Consider the following 27507-nt stretch of genomic DNA (forward strand, 5'->3'; position numbering starts at 1 on the left):
GATTTTACATCTCTGGAGAATATTCCAAGGAGTGGGATACCTGGGACATATGGTATGGTTCCATCCCTAGTTTTTTGAGGAATCTCCAGATGCCTTTTCAGAGTTGCTTTACTAGTCTGCAGTCCTCCAAACAATGCACAACAGTACTTTCCCCCAACAAACTCACCAGCATTTATTGTTGTTTATATTCTTGATCATTGCCATTCTAACTGAGTGAGATGAAATCTCATAGCCTAAAGACAAGGCTAATATTGGTGAGTAGCTAAAACTATGACTCCTTTACTGAGATACCTCTTTCAGAATTTTATGCCATTAACTAATTGAATCTTAATAATCACCCTTTTAAGTTGTTACTACTACTGCTGTTTTATGGTGTGAAAGTAAGGTGCAATAAGTAACTCTCCAGTATCAGAGAATATATGATAAATCTAGTATTTCAACATAAGTTCCTAATAGATATGCTCCATTCTTATTTAAAATTCTTTTTCTACCCTCTTTACAACTAATTAGATATGTTTAACATGGATTTTCATTCCAGGGTTTTTACTTGAGAAAGGAAAGCAAAATTATAATCAATATTTACTGATCAAGGATGGCTGAATTCCAGACTATGATGGCAGTGCCAGCATAAGCAAAATTGTTTGATTCATAAATATACCCTTTAGCACTCAAAATTATTTATGGAATATAGAAGAATAAAATATCATCTAGTACACAAAAATCTAACTTGATTTATATAAATGTAATCATTCTTGATCTGGCAAAGTGAATGCACATTTTACATAGTACATTAGAGTCACAGTTATTTACTAAATGTCAGAATCAGTTCATACACTCAGAGATCCTTGAATAAATGGGAGAACAAATACCCTTGAGGAAGGCATCAAAAATCAGTCATAAGTACATCTGTGAATTGTCTACTTGGTTTCTTCCATGGGGTCTCTAGGAAAGAAAAACATGTAGACCTTCTAAGGGTGTTTGTAATCTACTTCCTGTGGACTTTGAAAGACATTACAGTGTACATGAAAGAGTAGTGTTTGATGGATGGCAGATAATAAATGCACTGACACTTGAGAAAAGTTCTACTCATAGTAAGATGTACTGAGATGTATAAAATGTAGTTGTGTCTGCCATTGCTGGGTTAGACTAGATATATTCAGCAACTACCATAGCCGTAGTATTGAGGTTCATTTTTCAACCCATGTTCTGAATAGTTTATCCTTTCTCCTTTAACCTATATTTTAAGTTTTGTACTAAAATCAATGATCATATCTCTGTGGGTTTATATAAGTCTTAACATCAGATAATATTAATCCTCTAATTTTATTATTCTTCATTAGTGTGTTGGCTATTCAAAGCTTTTTGTTGCTCCATACAAACTAAAATTAGTATGTTAGTAAGTGTAAAATAGAGAAATGCAAATCATAATTACACTAAGATTTTTTTCTTGCTTCAGTCAGAATGGTGATATCAAGAATTCAAGCAATAATAAGTGTTGGCTCTCACCAACAATGTGGGAGAAAAGGTACACTCACACATTGCTGGTGGGACTACAAATTGTGACAATAACTCTGGAAAGTAGGAGGGAGATTGCTTAGAAAACTTGGAATGGAACCATCATTTAACCCTGCTATCCCACTCCTCAGTTTATACCCAGAGGACTTAAAATCATTGTACTACATTGGTATAGACACATCAATGTTTATAGCAGCTCAATTTATAGTAGCTAAACTATGGAACAAAGCCAACCTAGATGCCCTTCAACAGATGAATATATTTTTTAAAAAATGTGGTAATATACAATGGAATATTACTCAGTCTTAAAGAAGAATTAAATTATGGCATTTGCAGATAAAAGGATGGAGTTGGAGAATATCATGCTAAGTGCAATAAGCCAATCCCTCCAATCCAAAGTACAAATGCTTTCTCTTATATGTGGTTGCTTATCCATAATAAAGGGTGGGGCAGCTAAGGAAAGATGGAGGAAATTTTAAATGGGCAGAGGGGAATGAAGGGGAGGGAGAAGACAATTTTACTTCATTTTATTCTTTCAATCTGTTTCTTTTTACTTTGAGAGTGGGAAGAATGGTAGAATGAGACAGACATTATTACTCTATGTTCGTATATACACAAATGGTGTGACTGCATGGTGTATAGCCAGAAAAATGAGAAGGTGTGCTCCATTTGTGTAAAACCAATTGAAATGCATTCTGCTGTCATGTATAACTAGTTAAAACAAATTAATTTTTTTTAAAAAAGTAACTAGCTTTGATTTTTATTGGGATAACATTGAGTCAACAGACCAAGCTGGGGAAAAAATGCCTTAATAATATGTATCCTTAGAATTTATAAATGCAGACCCTTATTTTACTTTGACTTGTCCATTTTTTCTAGTTTTTCAGGCTATAAATTTTCTTATCATTTGGGCAGATTTATACCTAAGTATTTTGATCTTAATGCGAATCTTTTATTTATTTATTTTTTTAATTCATGTTGTACTTCTTCATTGCTGTCTTTTTTTGAGAAAATGATTCACTTTGGATATTTACTGTTGAATCTCTGTCTTTATTAGTTTAAGTTCATTTTAGATGATTATGTTATCTCTGAACAAAGACAATTTTATTTCATTTCATTCTTTCAATCTGTTTCTTTTTACTTTAGCTTTAAAAAAAAATCTCATTGTATGAACTACTATTTTTCAATTCAATGCCAGATAAAAAGATTAGAATGACATTTTCAGCTTGTTCCTGTCCTATGGGGAAGTATCCTGCTTTTCCCCTTTACGTATCATGTTAGCATAGGGTTTTGTAGATGTACTTTATCAAGTTAAGGAATTTCTCCTTTATTTCTGGTAGCATGGGAATTCATTTTGTTGGTGGTGTTTGGTTATAAATGGGGACTGGATTTGATTAATTGCTTTATTATGAGATCATGTTGATAAATAAATTACAAGGATTGAATTTTGAATGCTGAAACAGACGTGCATAATTTGGAAAATTCTCACTGGTTTATAATGTGTAATAATTTTTTATAAATTGTTTGATTGGACTTGCTAATGTTCTATGCCTTTATTCATGAGACATTGGGACTGTACTTTTTCGTTCTTCTAATGTTTTTACCTATTCTTAGTATAGAAGAAATGCTGGTCTCATAGACTTAGAATTCCTTCTGCTTTTATTTTGGAAAGTAATTACAAAGTATAGGTATCATTTCTTCATTAAATGTTTGGCAAAATTTACCAATGGAGTCATCAATCCAGTGTTTTATTTTTCAGTGTTATTAAATATTGATTAAAATTTTTAATGATAGAAAAAAAGCAACTCTTTTTCCTTATGTCAGTTTTAAGGAATCAGTCCACTGCTTCCTAAGTTATCAATTTATAGATGTAGAATTGTTTATATTATTCATTTATTATTCCATTAGTGTTTATGGTGTTGGTAGGGATGAATTTTCTTTTATTTCTGTTATTGGTAGTTGAGTTTCTCTGTCTCTATTTCTCTCCTTATTTATTTATCCATTTATTTAATTTTGTTAGCCTACCTTTATTTCTGGTGACCTTTACAGAGAATCAGTTATCTGTTTTGTTAATTTGTTCCATTGTTCTCCTTTCTTCAAATTCCATTGATTTTTGCATTAATATGTATTATTTATTTTATTCGAGTTCCTCTAGATGGATATTTTTCTTCTTACTCTAGTTTCCTAGTATGAGAACTTAGGTTTTTACTTTAGATCTTATTATGCAATATACCTTTATATATAATATTATATAATATAGGAAACATATATTAATGATATATATATTTCTTCATAGCCCTGATTTTTCAATCTGGGCATTTTGATAATTTGTAGTTAATATCATTTAATTGAAATAATTTATAGTTTCTCTTGAGACCTCTTTGATCTATTAGTTAGCTGTTGGTGTTCTGCTTAATTTATATTTTATGTTTTCCAACTATTTTCCTGCTACTTATTTTTAAATTTAATTTCATTGTGACCTGGGAATAAATTTTGCATTATTTCTATTCTCTTAAAAGATTCAGACATAGTTTGTGCCTCAGAATTATGTCTACATTGGTGGATGTTCTGGGAATCTTGAAAAAATGTGTATTCTTCTATTGTTGAATGGAGTAGTCTATAAATATCAGTTAGATCTTGTTGTTTGTAAGTGCTGTTCAGTTCTACCTTATCTTTATTGATTTTTTTTTTTGCATTCTTGCTCTATCAATTTTTGTCAGGAAGGTCTTGAAGTCTACAACTATAATAATCAGCTTGTATATTTTTGCCTTTCAGTTTTATCTTTAGGGACATGCACCTTTTGGATTGATAAGTAGTCCATGTGAATTGACTCTTGAATCATTTTGTAGTTGGTTTCTTCATCTCTGAGAATTTTATTATTCTGAAGTTTAATTTATCTGAAATTAATGTAGGTGTTCCAACATTCTTGTTGCTGAGGTTAATATGGAATATATTTTCATTCTTTAATTTTCATTATTTGACTCTCTATATTTAAATTTGGTTTCTTTTAGACAACTTGGAGTTGAGTTTTTATGTGTTTTTGACTCATACAATCTCTACTTTGTAATTTATGTTAAAACTATTCACATTAAATGTGATTATTGATAATTACTGGGTTAGTGTCCATTATTTTTGTTACTCTTTGCTCTTAATTGTATTTTTGTTAATTTTTCACTATTTTGATTTTTATAATTTTAATGGAGCATTTATATGATTACGCTTTTTCTCTTTAAAATAAAAAAATAGCTCTTTAGAAATGTAATATTTTCCCTAGAGTTGCCAATTATATTTTAAAGGAATCTAAGTCCATCTTGAAATACAACAATACCATTGAACAGATAGTGCAGATAACTTCGGGCAACATTTTCCTAGTTCCTCTTTCCCATTATTCATGCCATAAGGTATGGTGATATTATTGTTATTACCAGTAATATTTTGAAGTTTAGTGAAGAATAAAACACAAAAATTTTACTTACTACTTCTCTGATGTTCTTTCTCTATTTGGTAATAACTTTTTTGATCAGCATTTTTCTCTAAAAGTCTATATTTTGGAAATGTAGCTATGCTGACAATGAACCTTCTCAGATAACTTTTTTTGGGGGTGCAGGGGATCTGATCAATCTTTATTTCTCTTTTGCTTTTAAATAATATTTATATGGAAAAACAGCTTTTTCTTTCACTACTTCATATCTTTTGCTATGTACTTCTTGATTTTATGGTTTCTAATAAGACTCAACTATAATTTGCAGTTTTTCCTCTATAAGGAAGGTAAATCATTTTTCTCTGACTTCTTCCAAGATACACATTTTTAATCAGACTCCTAAAATCAAAGGTCAAATGTTTTCTCTCATATGTGGAAGATAGAGGGAAATAAGAAAAAAAATAATGGGATCTCATAAAAACGTAAGGGAGAACAGGAGAGGAAGGGGAGAGTGGGGGAAGAAACTGCAGAACAAAACAGCAGATTGTGCTGTATGTATGTATGAATATATCCCAGTGAAGTTCAGAAGTTCATGCTTACATATTATAATGAATCAATTAAAATATATGTATATGTATATTTAGTCAGTAGTTCATTTTGAGTATGATGTGATTAGCTCAACATAGTATTTGAGAAATGTAACTGTGATGTTGCATGAATCACAAAGGCACTAGTTTTCATACTTGTTTTGCCTCTATAAGGAAGGGATGAAATGCCAGCCAGACATGGTGGGAAATGCCTGAAATCCCATGGGCATGGGTGTTTGAGGCAGAGGATGGAGAGTTCAAAGCAGCTTCAGCAATGGTAAGGTACTAAGCAACTCTTTCCAAAGAAAATGTAATAGGGCTGGGTGTAGAGAGTCAGATGTGACTGTGTTACTATTACTGTCCTTGATGGAGTCTGCCTGCAAATGGGATATTCTGACAAGGTATAGACAGGTAACAGCGGACATGCTTGAAAACGAGGTGTCTGCTGTCCTTGGGAGGGCTTGCCTGCAAACGGGATGTTCTGCCAAGTGGGCTAGGAGGGCGCTAAGAAAAATTTTATTATCTGTTATTACCAAAGAGCAGAGCTCAACATACTCCGAGCTGAGAATAGATTAGCCATGAGAAGCGGGTCCCTTCTGATTAGAAAGTAAAACTTCTGTATGCTATGTTTAATTAGCTGAAAGACCTGATTTATTGATCTTGGAAGGCTGCCTTCTTTGTTCACAATATTATAAAAAGATTGCTTGTACACAATAAAGGACTTTTTTTCTGCTGCTGCTTTGCTTGCTCTGCTTCTTCTTTTTCTTTCTTTTCCCATGCTGACCTGCAAGTAAATTACTGCAACACTGGGGATGAGGCTAATTGGTGGAGTGCCTCTGAGTTTAATTTCTGGTATGATCCCAAAAACAAAATTCCTTTCAGATGAAAGGAACATCAGAAGATTACTTCCAGCTTCACAGCATCCAACTACTCTCCTTAGATTCTACACACTTATAGTTCAAATTGATCTCTAGAAATCAAGACACAGATACTGATATTTTCTAAATAGACTAAGAGACATTGGTATCTGTGGACGCCTTATTTCAGACTGTTCTAAAACTAAGGACTGGGTAAATATGAGATATTGAAATGAGAACACAACACACAGTTAAGTTCTTCAAAGGGGAATCTTAACTCAGACCCTGCAATATCTGAAACCACAGTTGAAGATAAAATTAGAGACATTGTTTTAGTAATTTCTGGGTTATTAATTCAATCCAAACAGATATTGAAAAAGTATTAAGGTTACTTGTTAATGTTTATATAAAATAGGTTATTAAAAATGCACCAGGTTAGGGCTGGGGTTTCGGCTCAGTGGCAGAGCGTTTGCCTATTATGTGTGAGGCACTGGGTTCAATCCTCAGATACACATTCAATAAGTAAAATAAAAGTCCATTGACAACTAAAAAATTTTTTTCTTTAAAAAATTATACCAGGTTACTCACATGGCTTTTGATCTTCAGATTCACTATGTACTCTAGCCCTTGTGATTAAATTTCCTTGTAGTTTTAATCAAGTCCAGTCCCATCTTTATTTTCCTCTACACTAGGACAAAAAATATTTGCTGGAAATATTTGGTATGCTTTTACAGGTCATTTTAATAAAGTGGTTCTACATATGGGGGGGGACCTCAATTAAGGTCCCATTACATTAAAAAAAAGTCTTTAATTGGGATTGTGAGGATGACCTTAGCCCTGAGCTTAAACAACTCCATTTTAAAATCCCCAGTTTGAAACCTGAAGTCTCACCAGGCACACCCAAAGAGTCCTCCAGTATGGCCTAAAAAATGTTGCTTCCCTCAACCTGATAAACAGAGTAAAATATCTGGCAGGCTATACTTGCCTGATAAGAGGGAAAGACAAAAAGAACAGGATGGAGACCACAAGACCAGAAGTCTCTGACCCCAGGGTAAATGATGTCATGGAGAAATCCCAGGATAGTTAATAAGAATTAAAAGAGAGGTTAAACACCCCCAAATGTAGTATAAATAATAGAGCTAATGAGCAGGGATTTAGCCAGGGGAAACAAGGATACACTCAAGCTGAAAAGCCTGATGAGGACCAGACATCCCATCATTGGTCATTTTTCTCCTGATCCTCTTCATGATTTTCTCATCTCTCAAAATCTACCACTTCATCTGGACTTTGGTGAAAGCCACAACTTCTCCATAGGTTCTCTCCTCAACCTGTTGTCCACTCCAAGTCAGGAGAAGTCTGCCTTGGTTCTGGACCTGGTCACCATGGTCTGAGTGAGTGTGCAACTGCTGGACTAAAAGCCTAAAGCTTAAGACTTTTGATCTGACATTTAAAATTAGCACACAGAGGGAATGTCTGTCACTAGCCTGTCATGATTAAGTGAGTTTTTCAGTTTTTAGAATTAATCTAGAAATATCAGCAATGAATTAATGAACCTACTTTTTTTGCTGTGAATGTATTATGTCTAATGCAGTACCTAGCGTTCAGGATTGTTATTTTCTTGAGTAAGAACATATACAGTATAAGTGTATTGAGCAATTTGATTGAATAAACATTGAAAGGGGCAGAAGCATGTTGATATTTTTTATTTCTCTTCTTTACTGCATATGTCAAAATTTTGCCCCCTGGTGACTGGGACACATTGACTATATTATTTTATTTAGAAAAAAAAGTCATTATTTTTAATGTCATCTAATTTTTCTCTGCTTTTTTCTTATGTGAAAGACTCAAAAGGATAAAGCAAAATCTTTTACAACTGCCCTTCAGTTCTTGGAGAAAAAAATTACAAATAAGGCATCCCTTTAAAACAAAACATGGTGAGTGCACTATCGCTTGAGCCACATCTGGAGCCTAAAACAAAACATGGAAAAAAATAATTATGTTGAAACTGACATTTTGAGATGAAACTAAATTTCCAATTTAACGAATTTTTTCTGGGATCTTGTCTCACAGATTTTGAAGAATAAAATCTATGGACACTCAGGAAAGGTAAGAGTAAAATTAATAGGAGTTATTTTAGTAAGAAGAAATAGAACTCCCACAATATGAGAGAGGGCATGATGGCAGAAAAACCCATTTTTGTGGGCCAGCTTCGAAGTTTATACATGGTTTTTGCCAGAGCAGGGGAAAATCTATTTAAAATAAGTATTTAAAAAGACATTCTTATTACCAACTGGGTTCATGTTGGTCCTTTCAGTATCCCATCCTCCTTCAAGTGTCTTCTAACTGGGTTCACCCCAAGGACAAAGAATTTGGTAGAAGTTATTCCCAGAAGTGAATCTCAAGGTTTTTTAATTTGAATAGGTCTTAATGGTGCTCATTAACATATCTATCCATTAGCCTCTAGGTGTTGTTAAATAAGATGTCCATTATAAAGCTGCCTGGTCATTTCACTATCTATTTTATTTTGTTTTTTCCTCAATCAAGCTGAGCAGGGAACCCAGTCTTTGAGAATGTGAAGAGCTGAAAATTTGGGATTTAATCTCAGACCTATAAATAGCTAAACTATCAGATAGCCATCCTGGATTTGAGATACTTCTTAGTCTACATTTAGAAAGCACAGGAGGCATGAGAATGGTGAGTTCAAAACCAGCCTGAGCAATTTAGTGAGGTTCTATGAAACTCAGTGAGACCCTGTTTCTACATAAAAATATAAAAAAATGTTGAGAATATGGGTCAGTAGATAAACACCACTGGGAATAATTCCTGGTCTAAAATAAACAAACATATAAGCAACAACAACAACAAACACTCAGGAGGAACAAGAACAGGGATCCCTAAAAAAGCCACAGCTTCTCTCATGCATGAACACAACTAATGAAGTTAGGGTCCTCTTCTGAAGATTATCCCAGTTGTCACCACAAAATCTGGGGACATGCTGAGCTAGTGGCACACAGATGCCCACATAGGAATTCAAAAAGGCCCTGAAAACACCATACAATTATGGGACAAAAGACTTGAGGACTCAAATACTGATCTAATCTCCACCAGACTAGTCAGAGAAAACTGAAGGCTGAGTTGCCATGGAGAGACCATTCTAGCCGCCAGACTCTGGAGACAATTATGAGAAGTTTCCAGCCACCATTGCCAGTCCCCCTGGCTTCAAAAAGCTTCCCTATGCAGTGTCAAAATAAGAACACACACTTACCATTTCCTGGCTTTCAGAATGCTTAGTGTTCCCCACGTGGATTTTTTTTTCAGCTCCAGTGTAGCACAGAAACCTGGAAGCATAGAAATGGATTCAATGAATGGCAGGCTCCAGAAACAAAAGGAACAGAAGACTGTGGAAGCCCACCCTCATCACTGACTGTATCTTGATTGGACAGTTCTCACCCAAGAGACAGATTGGAAAGGGCTTCAGGAACTTCCTCCAAAATTGAGCCTGGCAGTGATACTCTTAGTTATTGGTGACAAGTCTTAGTTTCCCACATGTTAAACTTTGAACATTAGAGAAGCATGCTGAGGCAAGCATATGAAGCAGGGTTTATTTAGAAAAGGGTAACATATACTTCTCTCATGAGGGAGAAGGGGACCATAGCTGGTATCAGGGTATCCCCAGAAAAAGTTGTTCTGACTTTTTATATGTCCTAGGCTTTCTTTGTTCTCCTGCCTTTCCCCCCTTACCTTTCTCCTTCCTGAGGACCTGTCTAGGCCCAGAAAGGCTTGGTAGGATGGCCTAAAGGTGGGAAATAGGTGGGCTGAAGGGGGAAGGGCAGAATGGAGGAGACACATTAACAATCTAATAGCTCCCTGTAGGGAGGGGAAATTCCTGGGACAGGTTATTTGGGAAATAGGTTGGAGCAGGAGCAGGTTCTTGATAATATCCTTCAGGGGACAGTCTCCAACTTCCCAGAATCATTCAAAATTGGCTTCTTAGATTCAACCTGACTAGATTTACCTATCTACACTGATTGCCTGTCTAATTCTGGCTTTAGTAGGCCTACTGTTTGAGTGACAATAAATTGCATCCATATCAGAATCAAATAAGGACACAAACACAGGTTTTTGGCCACTCTGTTTTTGTTGATCAAAGACTGGGGATCTACTACATGCAGGGATGCATGCCTGTAATACCAGCAACTGGAGAGGCTGAGTCAGGAGGACAGTGAGTTCACAGCCAACCTCACCAATGGCAAGGCACTAAGAACCTCAGTGAGACACTGTATTTAAATATAATACAAATAGGACTGTAAATATGGTCTCAGTGGTCACATGCTCCTGAGTTCAATTGTTAGTAGAAAAAAAATAAAACACTGGAGATCAGATCCATGGGTATTATTCACTACAGAGCCCCATGACCACAGATGAATGGATTAATGGAAGGAGAGAAACATAGATAGAATCCTGGGGAAAGGTCTCAAATTTTCCTGGGATGTCTTTTCAAGTAAGTGGTATTACAGGAATGCTTCAGAGCCCTGGGCTTTTTTGCTATGAATTGCATTAAGTGCATCAGGATAAAATTATTTCATGGCAGAGTTTCCTCCCAATATGTAGATCTAGCCAAGACAGAAGTGCATTTATATATAAAAAAATGAAATATCACAATTATTTTAAAGTTTTATTTAATATTTTTGTTCTCTGGTCTTATGAGAAAGCAGCTTGAGACTTCAACTCATCTGTAATTCCCTGAGGAAGCAATGTCCCCACTCCCCTACAAAAAAATGGGGGACAAATAAAATTTTAAAGTTTCTAGTATTAACATTTAAAATAAACAAGAGGTGAATGGTGCCAGGTCTCTAGATCTCTCAGTATTCCAGAACCTAGAGTATAAGGAATTAAAAATAAATTATGTGCAATTTTGCCATGAGCATAATAATAGAATTATGATGTCTGTTTTTTCTTTGGTATGGGGTACTATAAGAATATTAGCACAAATCACAGGAATTTATTTCTACATATATTTTTTCTATAATTCAATACAGCCCATCAACAGAGTCAACTTCAAATTTAAATGAAGAAAAATTTTATTATTATTGCCAGGATCCAGCCCTAGCAGTAATCCAGGGGTCCTGAAGTAGGAGTGGCATTGGGTACTGAAGGAAAAGAAGAGGAGACAGCATGACAGGTTTCAAGTTACAAGCAGCCTTCAGAAGGATCTGATGTCCCAGAGAGGCCTTTATTTTTATACCTTTTTTACAGGTGTTTATACATGTAGTTAATGAATAGCATCAAAGCCCAAAACTTTTTTCATTTACATAATTTTCAAGAGTTGCAATCTTTTCTGACATATATTAACTTCACAAGATATTGAACACATTGTTTAAAATATGTTCCTGTAACCTTTGCCAATCATGATTAAGCTTTTACATTTTCACTTCAATCACTAAGTACTAGTCTATGCAACTTGACTACCTGTATCATGACCTATTATTAACTTTTAACTTTAAAGCATACCTATGATTATTAGTAAGCTTTTTTGCTTCTAAAGTCCTAATAATACACACTTAAAACAGTGAAAGCCTAATACTTAAAAGCCTACTACTCTGAACTGACATTAAAATATATCTATATAAGTTTTCACATTATTATGTTTTTCCAAAGTAATTTTCTTTTTTCATATGACCTATTTAACTGCTTTTGAAGTTAATGGTGACCGTGTGAAATGCCAGCTAGTGAAATAGGAATAAAAGTGACTTTGTCAGGCGGAAGCTTTTAGAACTGGTGTGGTCTGTGTCTTAGCCCATGTTTAATTGCTATAACAGAATATTACATGCTAGGTAAATTATAAGAAGAAAAAAAATTTCTCACAGTCCTCGAGACTATGAAGAGAATGGCATCAGTGTCTGGCCAGAGCCTTTGTGCTGCATTGTAACATGGAAGAAAGGCAAGTAGAGAAAGCAGACCAAACTCATCCTTTCACCAAGAGTCCACTAATAACAAACTCAATCCTGCAATAAAAGGCTTAATTCATTGGCAAGGGTGGTGCCATTTTGTCCTAATCATCTCTTAAAGATCCCACCTCTCAAAAGTGCAATCTCTGTTACAAAGAAAATTAAATTTTACCATGAGCATTGGCAATGATGTTAAAACCACAGCAGTCTGCCTTTTCCCCCCTCCAGAACTTTCCATCAGCCTAGGTCCCTCAGTGCCATTGATGAGCACTCCTTCTCCTCACCATTTGTAGTCATCACTAGCCATGCAACATGTAGTGGTTTGAAGTCACCGAGGCTTGGAGGTTGCTGGTTACCACAGCATAACCTAGCCTATCCTGACTAATAGTGTTGATTAGGTGGTGGGGTGGAAGACATAGAAAACCACGCCCAACAAGATGACTCTATATGCCCATGTGACTGCTACAATAAAAAAGGTAGAAAACATCAAGCATTAGCAAGAATATGGAGAGACTAGCATCTTCATATATCATTTGTGTGAATGGTGTCATCATTCAGGAAGACAGTTCATTAGTTTCTTTAAAAAGTTAAAAATAAGCTTATTAAGTATCCTAATGATTTCTCAACTACTGATATAAATACTTCCCTATGCTTATTAGTTATGGAGCAAAGAAGTTAATAGTGGCTGGTTTCCCCAATTCCAACAGTTTTCCCTGCTTAAAACCATCTCTGGATCAGTAATTCTCACTTTGGTTTGAAGGCAAATATACTGAAACCAGCTGAAATGCATTCTATGAGTGTTCTTATTATTATCTTAAAAATTACAAAGCTAATTTTATTCTCTCCTCACTACCTCTCCCTTTGCTTTTCAAAACCTATCTCTAGATCTGTGGTCTTGATTCTCTCTTTTTTTTTTTTTTACATTTGTTGTTTAGACTTTTCCCACTACTTTTTCTTCCTAATTCAGTAACTGTATCTTAAAAATACAATTTCTTGGATATGGATTTTGGCTCAGTGGTAGGGTGCTTGTCTTACACATGTGAAGTCCTGGGTTTGATCCTCAGCAACACATAAAATAAATAATATAAAGGCATTTTTTTCCATTTACAGCTAAAAACTTCTTTAAAAAATACAATTTCTATGTATCCATCTATTTGTTCTTCCCCTTTGCCAACAGACATAATAAAAAACAAAGCAAGATTTATGCTTTAATATGGTTATGCCATGAACTAAGACACAATGGCTCTTAATTTAGATTTTCTAAAGGGTAGTTCATTCAACTGCTCTTGCAAGTTAGAATGTGGTCTGTGGATCAAGGAGCATTGAAAGCATTTTTGAATGTATTCAGGATGTAAAACCAAAGACCTGCTGAGTCAGAACATATGTTTTGTACATGGTCCCCAACATATGATTCACTAAAATTTGAGAGTTCTTAGGCATGCTTAATCTTTTACCAATTCCTCTAACTTAACTTGTCTATTTGATGTTTCTTTTTGCTTTGTTATTTTGTTATTGGTACTGGGTATTGAACCCATGGATGTCTAACTACTGAACAACATCCCCATCCCTTTTTAAGTTTTATTTAGAGACAGGATCTTTCTGAATTTCTGAGGGCCTCATTCAGTTACTGAGCTGGGTTGGAACTCAAAATTCTCTGTCTTCAGCCTCCAGAGCCACTGGGAATATAGGCATGCAACATGTACCTGGCCATTTAATTTACCTATTTAAAATTCTCCCTATCTTATCCCCAAATTTGTAGTTGTATTAGAAGTCATAATCTCTTCCAGGGAATGTATTATCATGCCACGATCAATGTGCACATGCTTATTTTTTCCTTTTCTGTTGTTATTGTTGCCTACAGTCTTTTCTCATTTTTCATTCTCGATTCTTTCCTCTCCTTCCTTATGACCCAACTTTCCTCTAATTTAAGCAGGTCTGGAAATGGACCTAATAACTCAGCTCCTCTAGGACCACTCCAACTTACCCTGTGGTTGCAACTTGATAAGATACATTATTTCAATCATCTTACTATTTATTATTTTCATTTCTTCCACTATTAAATCATACTAGTGATCATGCTTTAAACAAGAATTATATCCAATGATTTTATAATGAGTGGTTCTTACCTTCTATATGTCCATTTACATCATCTTTTCATCTTTGATATGCATCACCAAATGAATGACCAACACTATTCTGAGAAAGAATCTGAGAGATACTTGGGTAAAAAATAATATCACTAATGAGCTATAGGAAGATTGCCTAATCAGTATTCTAAGGAGACACCTAATTGTACAAATTTGAAATAAATTAGAGTTAAAAACTAAAGAAGTACACATTAAAATTGAAATATTTTATATCAGAGTGTCATATGCCCTCTGCAAATCAGCCAAATATTATATTCATTTGTCTACTAACTGTATACAACCAGGATAGAAGGACAATAGAGAACTACCAACATGAGGGTTAGGGTTGTGGCTCAGTGGCAGAGTGCTTGCAATGCATGTGTGAGGCACTGGGTTCAAGTCTCAGCACTGCATATAAATGAATAAGAAAAGGTCCATTGACAACTAAAAGAATAATGAAAAAAGAGAGAGAGAAAACTACCAACAGCACACTAACTGATGTGCATTTTTCTATCAGGAAAGTAACTTCATTACACTCATAAATTACCACTAAAAATAAGAGGAACTTCTACCATATATTGACATATATATTATATAATATGTACAAAGTGTAAGTATACACACATATATGTATATATACACTTGCTACACATCATTAAACATTTAAAACATTCTAATTATAAGTTTTTAGTGTTGAACTAAGATATTTTGTTAGAGAGACTAAATTATGTCACATCAAGTAGAAAAGAAACCATATTCCTACTGTTCTATTCAGGAAATCAAGGGCTTACAGAAATCTAAATTTCTTTTGGTGAAACTTATACTGATAGGAAAACTAGTTTAATAAAATGGTAAACTGGTTTTTAAAAAGTTTTCTTTCTTTTTAAATACATGAGGGTAGAGTATGCATCAGTTCCCACTCAAGAAAAAAAATTACAAAATATTATACTATGGTAAAAATCATATATGTAGGTGAATACAGTGGTTACTGACTGCACCCTGAATTTGAGTCAAATGAACTGATGTGTGTCTGCACAAACACTGGTAAGGGGCATGCAGTGGAGTGCAATTACAGAGAGCCAATGAACAGATAAGACCCAGAAATATGTTTTTTAGTGTAATAATATATCTCATAAAAGAATGTAACTACAGCAGTTGTCAGGGAAAAATTGTCTAGGTGGAATCTCTTCTCTGGTAGGCTCACACGCTCTATAGTTAAGAAAATCATATTGTAAATTCCAGTAACGAGTTTCAGCCAGTTGGATTCTGCCTGAGATGTCAATGGAGGACAGGTGCACTGCAGATTGTTCTCAGCAAAATCATGAGCTCTTACTCAAGAAACTCCTTTACTTGGGGTCCTTTTTTCTAGACTTGCTTGATGGGTGATCAGAAACCGTGGCCTTTATGTTCTTGTATTTCCAGGACCCAAAAATGACATGAATTTGGCAGTTCAGCAAGCATCCACAACACATGTCAGGATCTATCAACAATAGTAACTGAGACACAGATTTGTAGAGAGATTTGTAAAGCTGCAGTCATGGTTACATGGTCATCCAAGTGATAGAAACTGAGGTGAGTTTCAATTAAATGTGCCTGTAAGAACTATGTGTAAGAAGAGTGTCATGATTGGTTCTTTTAGAAAACTTGCTGCTACCATCTACAGAGAGGAGAGCTGAACTACAGAGTCTAGCCATTTCACTGTGCTCAGAGGCATGTAAGGGAAGAACTAAAGCAATTATAGTCACTTCCTTGGTCATTCACCAAGGGAGTTCCTCCTTTAGAAAGGTCCCATTGCACATTGCTGGAACTCTGTCTTTGAAATATCAGCATCTCCTGTATATTTTATCTCCAAGACACAGGGACTGCCTCTCTTTACTGGAATTGTGGATACCCACCCTTCTGGTCCAGATTAACAGAGATGTGTTGAAAACTCTGGGCAGCAGAAAGTATGGTGAGCTGGTTGGCCACTGTATAGAATAAAGGCAGTGGGGATATCTTCCTGTTAAAACTGATGTTTTGAGATTAGTAACAGAAAAGATAATGAGTTGTGTGTGATTCCGTGGGGCAAAACATTTTTGGAATGCTTTGAAAGGTATTGTGAAAAGCTTATTTCCTGCATCTCCCCCAACCAAGCACAGATCCTGCATGCAGTCCATCTCTATTATGCTTAAAGAAAGTGAAACCAACAGTATGGAGACTTGGAATCTTGCATGACCTTGAGCTCACTAAAAGAAGTCAGGAATTGGGATTTTCAGCACAGACTGAAAGAAGTGCTAGGATTACCTATAAGCTTCATGTATGAGAGTTTTTTTGATAGCTCCTATTATAGCCAGAGTCCCATCCCCAGGTACGTAAAAACCAGTAGAAAAATGGTCCTATAGCATTTCCTGGTAGGCAGGAAAGTAACTTTTCAAAATTCAAGACTCCACAACCAGTACTGGCCTGTTGAATTAAGAAGAAACAAGTACAACTATAGTTACTCTACAGAAACACCCCCAAAATGGTTAATCTTAAAAATAAAAGTTGGATAAGAAACTGGCTATATTTGAATTACATCATATAAGGAAATCATGTTTTTCTTGGCACTGAATTTTTAAGTGGTTTTTCTTATCATTTGTTTTTCACTTTCTAACTTACATGATCTTTTATTTATTTTTTTAAGAGAGAAAACTGACATTTAAAGGCTAAATACTTTTTAAAAGAGAGAGTTAGAGAGAGAGAGAATTTTTTAATATTTACTTTTTAGTTTTTGGCGGAAATAACATCTTTGTTTGTATGTGGTGCTGAGGATCGAACCCAGACCACACGCATGCCAGGGGAGTGCGCTACTGCTTGAGCCATATCCCCAGCCCTTACATGATCTTTTAATTGTTTAATATTCTTTGTACTTGTTTTCTTATTTTTATTTGTATTTGCATTATTTTTCTTTTTCATATTTTTTTCTTATTCTTTTTTTTCCATTTCACCTTTTGTGTATTTCAGTATTAATTTTAGAACCACTAATGCCTAAGTTTTGGACATTGTTTATTATTACCATTTCTTCATTGGTTACCTGAGTTGTAGAGATCATTAAAAAAGTTTTTGCTTTGGTTGTAAGTCAACATGTGCTTAGCTTCTAACTTTTTGATATTACTGGTGATTATTCTTTCTTCTTAAATTGCTTTGGATAAGTAATCCTAGCACTTCTGTCAATGAGTAGGGGCTTTGAAAATAGAACATACACTCTGTTCAAGGAATATCTGAAGAGAAGTCTGCTGAACAAAATGACCCACATTTGAGAGGGGAAGAGAAATCTATTTGGACATCTGTACAAACCTCTGTATACTAAAACAAGAAACATGAGAAAGCAAGACACTAACACACTACCCAATGTGTTTAAATCCCTAATAACTTACTATGCATACATTGATGTGTAGGATATGGTGAGCAAAGAATTCAAACAATTTATTATGAAAATAATTTAAGAAACTAAAGGACTAAAACATGAATTAATGAAGGAAAACCAGGTTTTGAAAGAATATTCCAAAATGAAATAGAGTTTCTGAAGAGAAAAGGCAGAAAATTTGGAAATTATAAGTTTATTAACTCAAATAAAGTCCAAATGAGATGTACTGAAAATATACTACATAAGGTAGATGGAAGAATGTTAAGTCTTGAAGACAAGGTGGATGATGAAGAACTTTCCTAATATAATAAAAAAGAGAGACTTTAAAAAGAATATATAGGCATTTTAGAACAACCTTAAGAGACCAATTGCAACTAAAGTCTTGAAGGAAGGAGTGTAGATACAGACTAAAGGCATAGAAAACTTATTCAGTGAACTTGCATCAGAAAAAAATCCTTAATTGTGAAAATAAGATGAAAATCAGGCACAGAAAGCATTTAGAAGGCCAAATAGACATGGCCAAAAAGAAACTGTCCACATTATATTTTGTTTAAAATCCCAAAATTCAGACCAAAGAAAAATTTTTATAGATTCAAGAGAGAAGCACCAAGTCATTGGTAAAAGTAACACATCTGGATAACTCAAAGGGCCAGAAGGACATGCAATAATATATTTCAAGCACTAAAACAGAAATACTATAGTGGCACCTCCTCATACACAAATGCATCTTCATTAAGCTTTCCCACAGACCCTCACCATAATTTTTCTTGTTTACAATATATCAGCAAAGATCTCTACAAATGGCTCAAATGTGGTTACACTCCCTATTTCCTGTGGATCTGCTCTGACTTGCAGAAACTAAATCTACCCCTGGGTTTCCTGTGGGACACAGTCATTGGGTCAGAAAAATGAGCAATTTATTTCCTCCTTTTCCTGCTTTTTTCTCCTCCCTTTAATTTTCCGAAAGGACGCAGCTCTGGGTCACAAGAAGAAGAAGCAGCTGAAGCCGTGGTGCTGGTATTGTAATATAGATTTGATGATGAGAAGATCCTTATACAGCACCAAAAGGCAAAGTAGTTTAAATGCCTTATATGTCATAAGAAATTGTATACAGGACCTGGCTTAGCTATTCATTGCATGCAGGTACATAAAGAGACAATAGATGTTGTACCGAATGCAATACCTGGGAGAATAGACATAGAGTTGGAAATATACGGTATGAAAGGTATTCTAGAAAAAGATATGGATGAAAGATGACGACTTCTTGAACAGAAAACACAGGAGAGTCAAAAAAGAAGCAACAGGATGATTCTGATGAGTATGATAATGATGACTCTGCTGCCTCAACTTTATTTCAACCACAGCCTGTTCAACCTCAGCAATTGTTATATCCCTCCAATGGCTAAGCCAGGACTGTCACCAGTTCCAGGAGCACCAGGAATGCCTCCAGGCATACCTCCACTAATGCCAGGTGTTCCTCCTCTGATGCCAGGAATGCCACCAGTTATGCCAGGGATGCCACCTGGATTGCATCATCAGAGAAAATTCACCCAGTTATTTTGTGGTGAAAACATAATGATGCCAATGAGTGGAATGATGCCACCTGGACCGAGAATACTACCTCTTATGCCTGGTATGCCACCAGGTATGCCCCCCCCATTCCCTGTCCTGGAATTCCTCCAATACCTAAAGCACAGGCTGTGTAAGCACCAGGTATTCTTAAAGACCACCTGCACCAACAGCAACAGTACCTGCTCCAGAGCCTCCAGTTACTAAGCCTCTTTTCCCCAGTGCTGGACAGATAGGAACACCTGTAACAAGCTCAAGTACAGCTTCATCCAATTCAGAAAGTCGGTCTGCATCTTCTAAAGCTCTGTTTCCTAGCACAGCACAAGCTCAGGCAGTTGTGCAAGGACCTGTTGGTACAGATTTCAAGCCCTTAAATAGCACCACTGCAACAACTACATAACCCCCAAAGCCTACATTCCCTGCTTATACATAGTCTACAGCTTCAACCACTAGTACAACAAATAGTACTGCAGCAAAACCAGCAGCTTCAATAAAAAGTAAGCCTGCTACACTTACAACCACCAGTGCAACCAGTAAGTCGATCCATCCAGATGAGGATATATCACTGGAAGAGAGAAGGGCACAGTTACCTAAATATCAGAGTTATCTTCCTCGACCAGGACAGGCTCCAATTGGTAATCCACCAGTTGAACCAATTGGAGGTATGATGCCACCACAGCCAGGCATCCCACAGCAGCAAGGAATGAGACCCCCAATGCCACCTCATGGTCAGTATGGTGGTCATCATCAAGGCATGCCAGGTTACCATCCTGGTGCTATGCCACCGTATGGGCAGGGACCACCAATGGTACCCCATTACCAAGGTGGGCCTCCTTGACCTCCAATGGGAATGAGACCTCCTGTAATGTCGCAAGATGGCCGTTACTGATCTTGCTTCATCCTGTTTAATAGGTCTGGAGATTAAACCTTTTCTCAACTTGTGCTGTTTACATAGCCAAGCTTCTGTCAATAAGGCTTCATTGTGACTTTAACAAACATTATCTTCCCACATATCAGGAACTATTGGAAATTTATTTTACATGGAAAAAATATTGTAATAATAAAGCAGGAACTTTTCCTGAGGTTGCAATTTATACTGAATGGCTTCTTTTTCATGTTTCATCTAGGTTTTTAGAAGTGAAGTATAGTAAATTTGGTTAAATTGCGAAGGCGCTGGAATTACATGAACATACCACCATAAAAAAGACAAGTTCTGTAAGCTTACATTGCTATTTTTGAAGTTATGCCTTCACAGCATTTCAGATGCTGTTGGACTTCATGTCCCCAACCTAGCTTGGTGAGGGCTGTAACTGTTTCCAAGTACCTAAGTTTGGAAGTCTGAATGTATAATAATATTTAATATATTTAGAGTTCCTCATGTTGCAGGGTTTAAGAAATCTGACCCATGAAGGTCATGTGACTTTTCTGTACTGTTAAACTTCATTGTAATAAAATGAGAGAAAAATTTATGCCTTTTTATTTATAACCCAGCTGTGGACCACTGCCTGAAAGGTTTGTACAGATGCATGCCACAGTAGATGTCCACATAATAAAATTTATAGTTATCAATGCAGTTTTGATACATTATTGAATTCTTTTCTTTGAGTAGTAGATAGTTTCTTAGCTGCATGTTTTAAACTGAACAGTTTATAAAGAATTTTATGTTGATATTTCCACTAAATATTCATATTAATTTTATGCAATAGATTTGAAATCTTCATATTGTCACCTTTCCACACCCTTGGGTGTCATCAGATCTCATAGATATTTAAAATGTATAAGCCTTAATAGTTCTTCCATGAGCTATTTAGAGCCTACTGCCAGATCCATTAATTTCATGCTGATTATTTTTGAGATTTCAGTACTGCATGGACCTCAGAAGCTTTTCAGGTACAAACTTCTAGAAGTTTAGGTGCATGCAGTAATAGCTACTTATGTTGTTAATGGGTTATTATATGTTATTCTAAGTGTAATACTGTGCCTCTTGGGGTAGTTTTATGGTAATTGGTGGACTGACAATTTTTAAATATATTAGGTTCCTGGAAGGTAACATTATTTATTTGATTAGATGGATACATTATGTTATTAAGCCTACTTGGCTTTGCTGTTTTTATCCTTGGCAAATTTGAATATTATTGTGTTCTAATAGAGAACATTTCTGTAGAGATAACTGCCATTATTCAGTATTTTGTGTTACAAATCTTTTGTAATAATAGCCCTTGTTGAACTTTTTGTTTTTCCTGATGTCTTTAAGTATCAAATAATCCACAAAGTAATTATCAATTAATACAAGTGGAGTTTCTCTAACTTTAAGGCTTCTAAAAAGTGTTTGTTTCTTAAAATAACTTTGAGGTTATGGGCAAAAGGTTAAAATATAAAGTTTTAAGGCAAAAAAGGCTTTAACTTTGTAGGAAAATATATTTAAATGTTTACTCATTACAGAAGAGTTTGTATTTAAGTGACAGGTTTTAGTCTTTCAAACAAAATAATTTCAAGTATTTTAAAGCTGAATGGTTTTTAAAATCTGGTGCTATGCTCTTCTGATATAGCTTCTGTGCTCTGGTACCATTGAGGTGCAAAAAATTCTATACTTTGAAAAGACAGAATCCATTTATCACCAAGAAAGCTTTTGCCAGTCCCACAATCCTTTCCACTGTTTTCATAGCTAAATTGTTTTGTAATATGCATAAGTTTTTTAGATTTGGTCACTTCTTTTTCATACATCCAAAGAAAACACTTTGTTGAACAGTATTTAAGGTAAAAGTGGCCTGATTAAGAATGATTAATCATTTATAATGATCAAATAGGAAATGTTCTCCCAAATCAGTGTCAATAAAGGATTTCATGTTCAGATTTATCCACAAACTTCATAAGAGTTGGTAGGCCTTTTTAAAAAATTGTGTAAAGCTTTATTTGCATTTTATGAGAAGACTAATATTTTATAGTAAAGTTTATTGTTCTCTGGGGTCCAAAGGCATAAAAAATTTAAACAAATGATAAAATTCTAATAAAGAATTAATTGCTGGTGTTATGCATGGCATTTAAAAAACTAAGTACATTATCTTTCCTGTACCTTGTAAGTTATGTGGCTCATAGGTGATGCCAATTTAGTGTATGTAATCTGTAATTTTCATGCACCTAAAGATGATTAAGCTTCTAGAAAATACCTTTTACCTAACTGCTTCTGGGGTCCTTAGTGTTGTTGAATCATGAGTGGGACAAATTATGTTGAAATAACTCTTTTGACTTGTGCTTCTTTAAGTAGTAGATAATGTTGAGTCAAATTGAATTTTAACATTCCTACTTTGGGGATTTGATAAATTCAGGAAGGCACTGTGATTGCCATTATTGAGGAAGTTGTAAGATTAATAGAACTGGCAGTTTTAGCTCTTTCATCTACTCCTCTTATCACCCTTTGTAGAAAAGCAAAAACAACATTTTGTCTGGCACTAGTTTCTATTTTATAAGATTTACTACTCGTGATAGTAATAAGACTGGCAAATGAGGATCAATTTTTGAGTGACTGCTGGAATTATTTCATTTGAATTTGTGTTTTAGAAATCTCTCACAATGTTAGCCATTAGATATGGAAGAATACCTATTCCATTGATCAAGTTATGTGTTGAACTCAGTTTAATTAAACTTATATAGGGGAAAATCCCCCTTCCCTAGGGAAAAAAAAAACATGGGCTCAAAATGGAATTTTAATACATAAAAGAGCTGCTCTTTTCTCCTCTGCTTGCTTGATCATTGGAATTTTTTTTTAAATTTAATACATGTCTTTTAAATTAATTGGGTAATGTTTTTCTAAAATTAAAATTTTATTCTTCCTATAGTCCTGCTATAGGACAGGCTGGGGCTGAGTCTCAGTGTTGCCCTGTTCAGTCTGAGGCAAGTAGGATTTATTTTATTCCTTATAGGGGCTTTCACAGCTTTATGGCTGTTGGATATTTATGTCCCCAAACTTTCAGCAATTTTGGTGAAGGCCCCTAAATTTAATTAAACTTAGAATTTTTATATTCTTTGGGCAGAGAAGGCTCTATATTAATATTCACGTTTGACTATGGTGTAAACAAACAAAAACAAAGTATTTTATATTACATAATTAACAGCCTCAGTAAAGTTTATATTATTGTATAGAACCTTAGTAAATTGACAATTTGACATTCTTAATTTGGAGGCATAAAATTTTTCTTTCAAAATTTTCACTTTCATTTCTAGGAAAATCTTACTGGTTATTTTCTCCTCAAACTATTAAATTTAACCTCAAGGATAAGATAAATATTGGAACTGCCACAGGGTACTGATATATGTTATTAATCTTAAGCTTATACATTGACATCAAGGTTAAAAGGTCATCTGGAGATGTTTGTGATTTTTAATATTTTCAGACATTAGAGCAAATGTTAATGTAGAGCCCTGTGAAGAGTGGGAAGATTGTATGTCTTTGTGTACTTGTGTGGTATGTATGGGTGTAGAGTACATGTGTGATAGAAGAAAAGGGTTTGGGTGTTACAGACCTGTCAATCTGGGTAGTTTACTAATTTTTAGGAAACCAAACTAAAATTGGATCATGTGGCAAAGTTACAACTATATAAAACTGGTTTTGGAAATGATTATTTCATAGTTCATACTCACTCTTACTGAGCAGTGTTTTATGCAGTATGCAGAGATGAATGGTATCCACATTTGTTTTCAAACAAGATTAGTTTTATTTGGTGAGAAAAGTTGTATGTCTATGTGTGTGTTATAGGGGATAAAGATAAAATTGGAAGAGGGGCCAAAACAAACCTGGGTTATGTTTGTTCCTTCTTCTGTATTAAGACACCATCCTAGCCAGATAGCATTTCCTCTGAACGACAGCAATTAATATATAGTATGATATAGACCTGTATTGTGTTTTTATTCTTGGAAACTTAAAAATCATTAAAAGTCTTTCAAATTTGGGGAAAAAAATTTTCCCCTGGACTTAATGAGTGCACTCTGCTTCTGTGGTATAATCTGTAAAATCCCTGACAGTTCTAAGAAATAAGACACAAGGTAACTTATGAGAACTCACAGAAAAAAAAATAACTTTCATGTAGACCCCTGCAAAAATGTGTACCTTCAAGCTCCCCTGTCCACACCACTGGGTATAAAGCTCAACAAATGTCTAGACTCAGCATTCAGTGAGAGAATTTGTTTTAAGTGAAAGCTCCCTCTGGAGATGCTACAGACAATAAACCTGCTTCCTGCTAATTCCTCTGGTGTCCAGTCTTATCTGTCTTACTTCAGTACCGCCCATCTACACTGTGATCTGCATCAAAGTTATTCTTCAGAAATAAAGACCTTTCAAAACAAGAATAAACTAAAATAAACTATGACAACTAAGCTACCAGTGTAGGAGATTCACAATGGAATTTTATATACACAAGAAGAAGATTAAAATAAATCATTGGAGAATACAAATAATGAATGTAACCAGAAGAGTGGATAAGCAAACGGGAATTAAGAGTGTACCCACTATTATAAAGAAACACACCTCATTAACATTGGATTCACATCATGTTAATTATCAACTTAAAAGACATAGACTGAAATACTCAATTAACAAACAAGACCCAAATGTATGTTGTTCTGTTTTTGAGATGGCATTTCATGATGATGGTCAGGCTGATCTTAAATTCCTGGGCTCAAGCAATGGTCCTGCCTCAGGTTCCCAAGTGGCTGGGGTAAATGCATGTGTCTCTGTACTCATAACTTGTAATTTAAAAGAAAAAGTAAGATAAAATGATCATGAATTGAGAGAAAGACAGGTAAATATATTAACTAGTGTATCTTGAACTCAGAAAATTCTCTGTCTCTGTAAAAAATAGCTTTTTGTTATTGCACAAGTACTTTCTCTTAGGCTTAAAAGCCTTCTAAAAAATTAGGGTTGTATAACTTTAGTTCACTAGGTTGTTATGGAGATTTACCAAGATAATATTGAAACATGTTTAGCAAAATAGTAAAATAATGGCATACTTCACTACTTAAAACTGACCTAGAACTAATGTGTATTTTTCACAGATTCTAATATTCAAAAGTTAAAATTACTTTAAAACATGCTTGCATCCTAACTTTCATTATCAATTGGGCTCTTCTTTGTGCTTTATAACTCAGAGAAAATCAGCAATTAATTTATAACTCTATTTATAAACATCTCCTTTAATAAAGAATATAATCATCCCCTTCTGTGAGACTAATCAATAGCATCAAAGGCAAGAAATTAACAAATGCCAAGTACTGGCTTGGATGACTACCATTTCTTCCCTACCTAGTTGAACAGAACCAGCAGATCTTTGTAAGAGTAGCTACGTTTCCATGTTGATCTCCTGACATGGAACACAAACTCCTCTTTAACACAATGGATGCTGAGGAGTAATGATGGGGCTTAGCTCTCTTGCATTCAATGAATCTACTTAATCTCTTCCTTTTGAGATAGAACTTAATAAATGCTCAAATCTTTAGGCAGTGATACCAACAGCTTGTAAATTTTTCATTGCTCTGGAAAACCATTAGAAGTGCCATTCAAAGGTTGGCACCCACCCTGGAAAACAGTGATATGGGGCTCCCTGCAGTTAAAGGAAATATATTTCAAGGGATGGAAGGATTCAGGGAACAGATCTGTTAGCCAAGTTGACAAAATCTCTTGATATCTTCCAGTGACATTACTTGAAGCTTTCTAATAGCTTTGAATGATTTTAATTTTATGACAGAAAAGAAAAAGTCCTCAAAGGATAATTCACCAGAAAGGGTATGGCTAATAGGAATCAGGTTCCTAAAATGGGGACAAGGTCAGTGTGTTTAATATTTGTTGGCCAAAGCTAGAGTCTAACTTGTCAAAGCAGAGTGCTGCTGCTTGGAAACAATTGTTAAATAAAAAATCATGAGTGCATAAGAACTAAAAAATGTTGTAATTATTGAGTCTAAGTGTGTGTTAACATGAAGACTCAGGGTTTGGGATCAATCAGGACATGTTATAATAAAAGTTGTTCATTAGCAGACTTCAGGGCCAGTTCTGGCAGAAACACCACAGCAACAGAACTGACAGAGACAAAGGAAAAATTTAAAACCATTTATCCCCCTCCATTTGATTATAGAATTGTCTTCCTTAGACTTCAAGGATATCATAAGGTCCTTGATAAAATAAAGGAGGATGGTAGAATAGCTAACTACTGCTAAACTGGGAATTTCAAGACCCAAATAGCAAATTAAAAACATCATAGGTGTGATAGTATTTGTATCTGTGAATAGGGTTATGCTTGAAATAAAATGGATAATGCTGGAAACCCTAAGGATAGAGATTTACAAAGTCCTAAAATATTGGCTAGTGGTATATCTCAGTAATAGAAAAATTTCCTAGCATGCATGAGAAGAAAAGGAAAGGAAAGGGGGAAGACTGGGGAGAGAACAAACATTGGAGGTGACCCCTGCATGCATCACTACTTCTTTTTTTTTAATTAACTAGTTAATTTTAATTATGTATATATGACAGCAGAATGCATTTTGATCCATTGAACACAATTGCAACATAACTTTTCATTTTTGATTTTACATGTAGCAACACACTGTCTGTGCAGTCATACATGTACCAAGGTAATAATGTGTATCTCATTCCACCATCTTTCTTGCCCCCAAGGCCCCTCCCTGTCCTTCTCTTTGCCCAAAGTATCATCACTGCTTCTTGGCTAGACCTTTTTTAAGGGTTTCTGACTGATGAACTGTCTTAACTCATTACTTTCCATACACAGCTACACTATGAAAATCACCTCATATGTCAGATGCAACAGGTGTAACTATTGTGGATCTAAATCTAATGTTGATTAGTATTGTAAGGTAAATATTTACACAGTATTACCACTAGCAATGGCATAAGACAAGGCAATCTCTCCACAATTATCTGAAGCAGACACATTAACACCACGTTGAAGAAGCAGCTCAACTATTTGTGTTGATTTGTGTTCCATAGCAAACATGAGGAGTGTTCTAAAATGAGAGAGATAACTTCAAACTTAGGTATTTTAATAAATTTAGTTAAAAAGCCATTGTATTATATTTTACAAATTTTATATCTAAAT

At 35.0% G+C, this 27507-nt stretch overlaps 1 long non-coding RNA gene and 1 pseudogene across 4 annotated transcripts in view; one reads left to right on the forward strand and one right to left on the reverse strand.

Annotated features, from left to right (window-relative positions):
• The window catches only part of LOC144373588 (uncharacterized), a 75698-nt gene that overhangs the window by 12223 nt on the left and 35968 nt on the right, over window positions 1-27507 (reverse strand). For all 4 annotated transcript variants that reach the window (XR_013433206.1, XR_013433205.1, XR_013433204.1 and 1 more), the window contains one exon: window positions 9646-9718. This is a non-coding gene — a long non-coding RNA (uncharacterized LOC144373588). The remainder of the gene's footprint in view (window positions 1-9645; window positions 9719-27507) is intronic.
• Window positions 16000-20329, forward strand: LOC144364761 (BUB3-interacting and GLEBS motif-containing protein ZNF207 pseudogene; annotated as a pseudogene).

The sequence above is a fragment of the Ictidomys tridecemlineatus genome, unplaced genomic scaffold (genome assembly GCF_052094955.1).
Source record: "Ictidomys tridecemlineatus isolate mIctTri1 unplaced genomic scaffold, mIctTri1.hap1 Scaffold_44, whole genome shotgun sequence".
Taxonomy (NCBI): Eukaryota; Metazoa; Chordata; class Mammalia; order Rodentia; family Sciuridae; genus Ictidomys; species Ictidomys tridecemlineatus.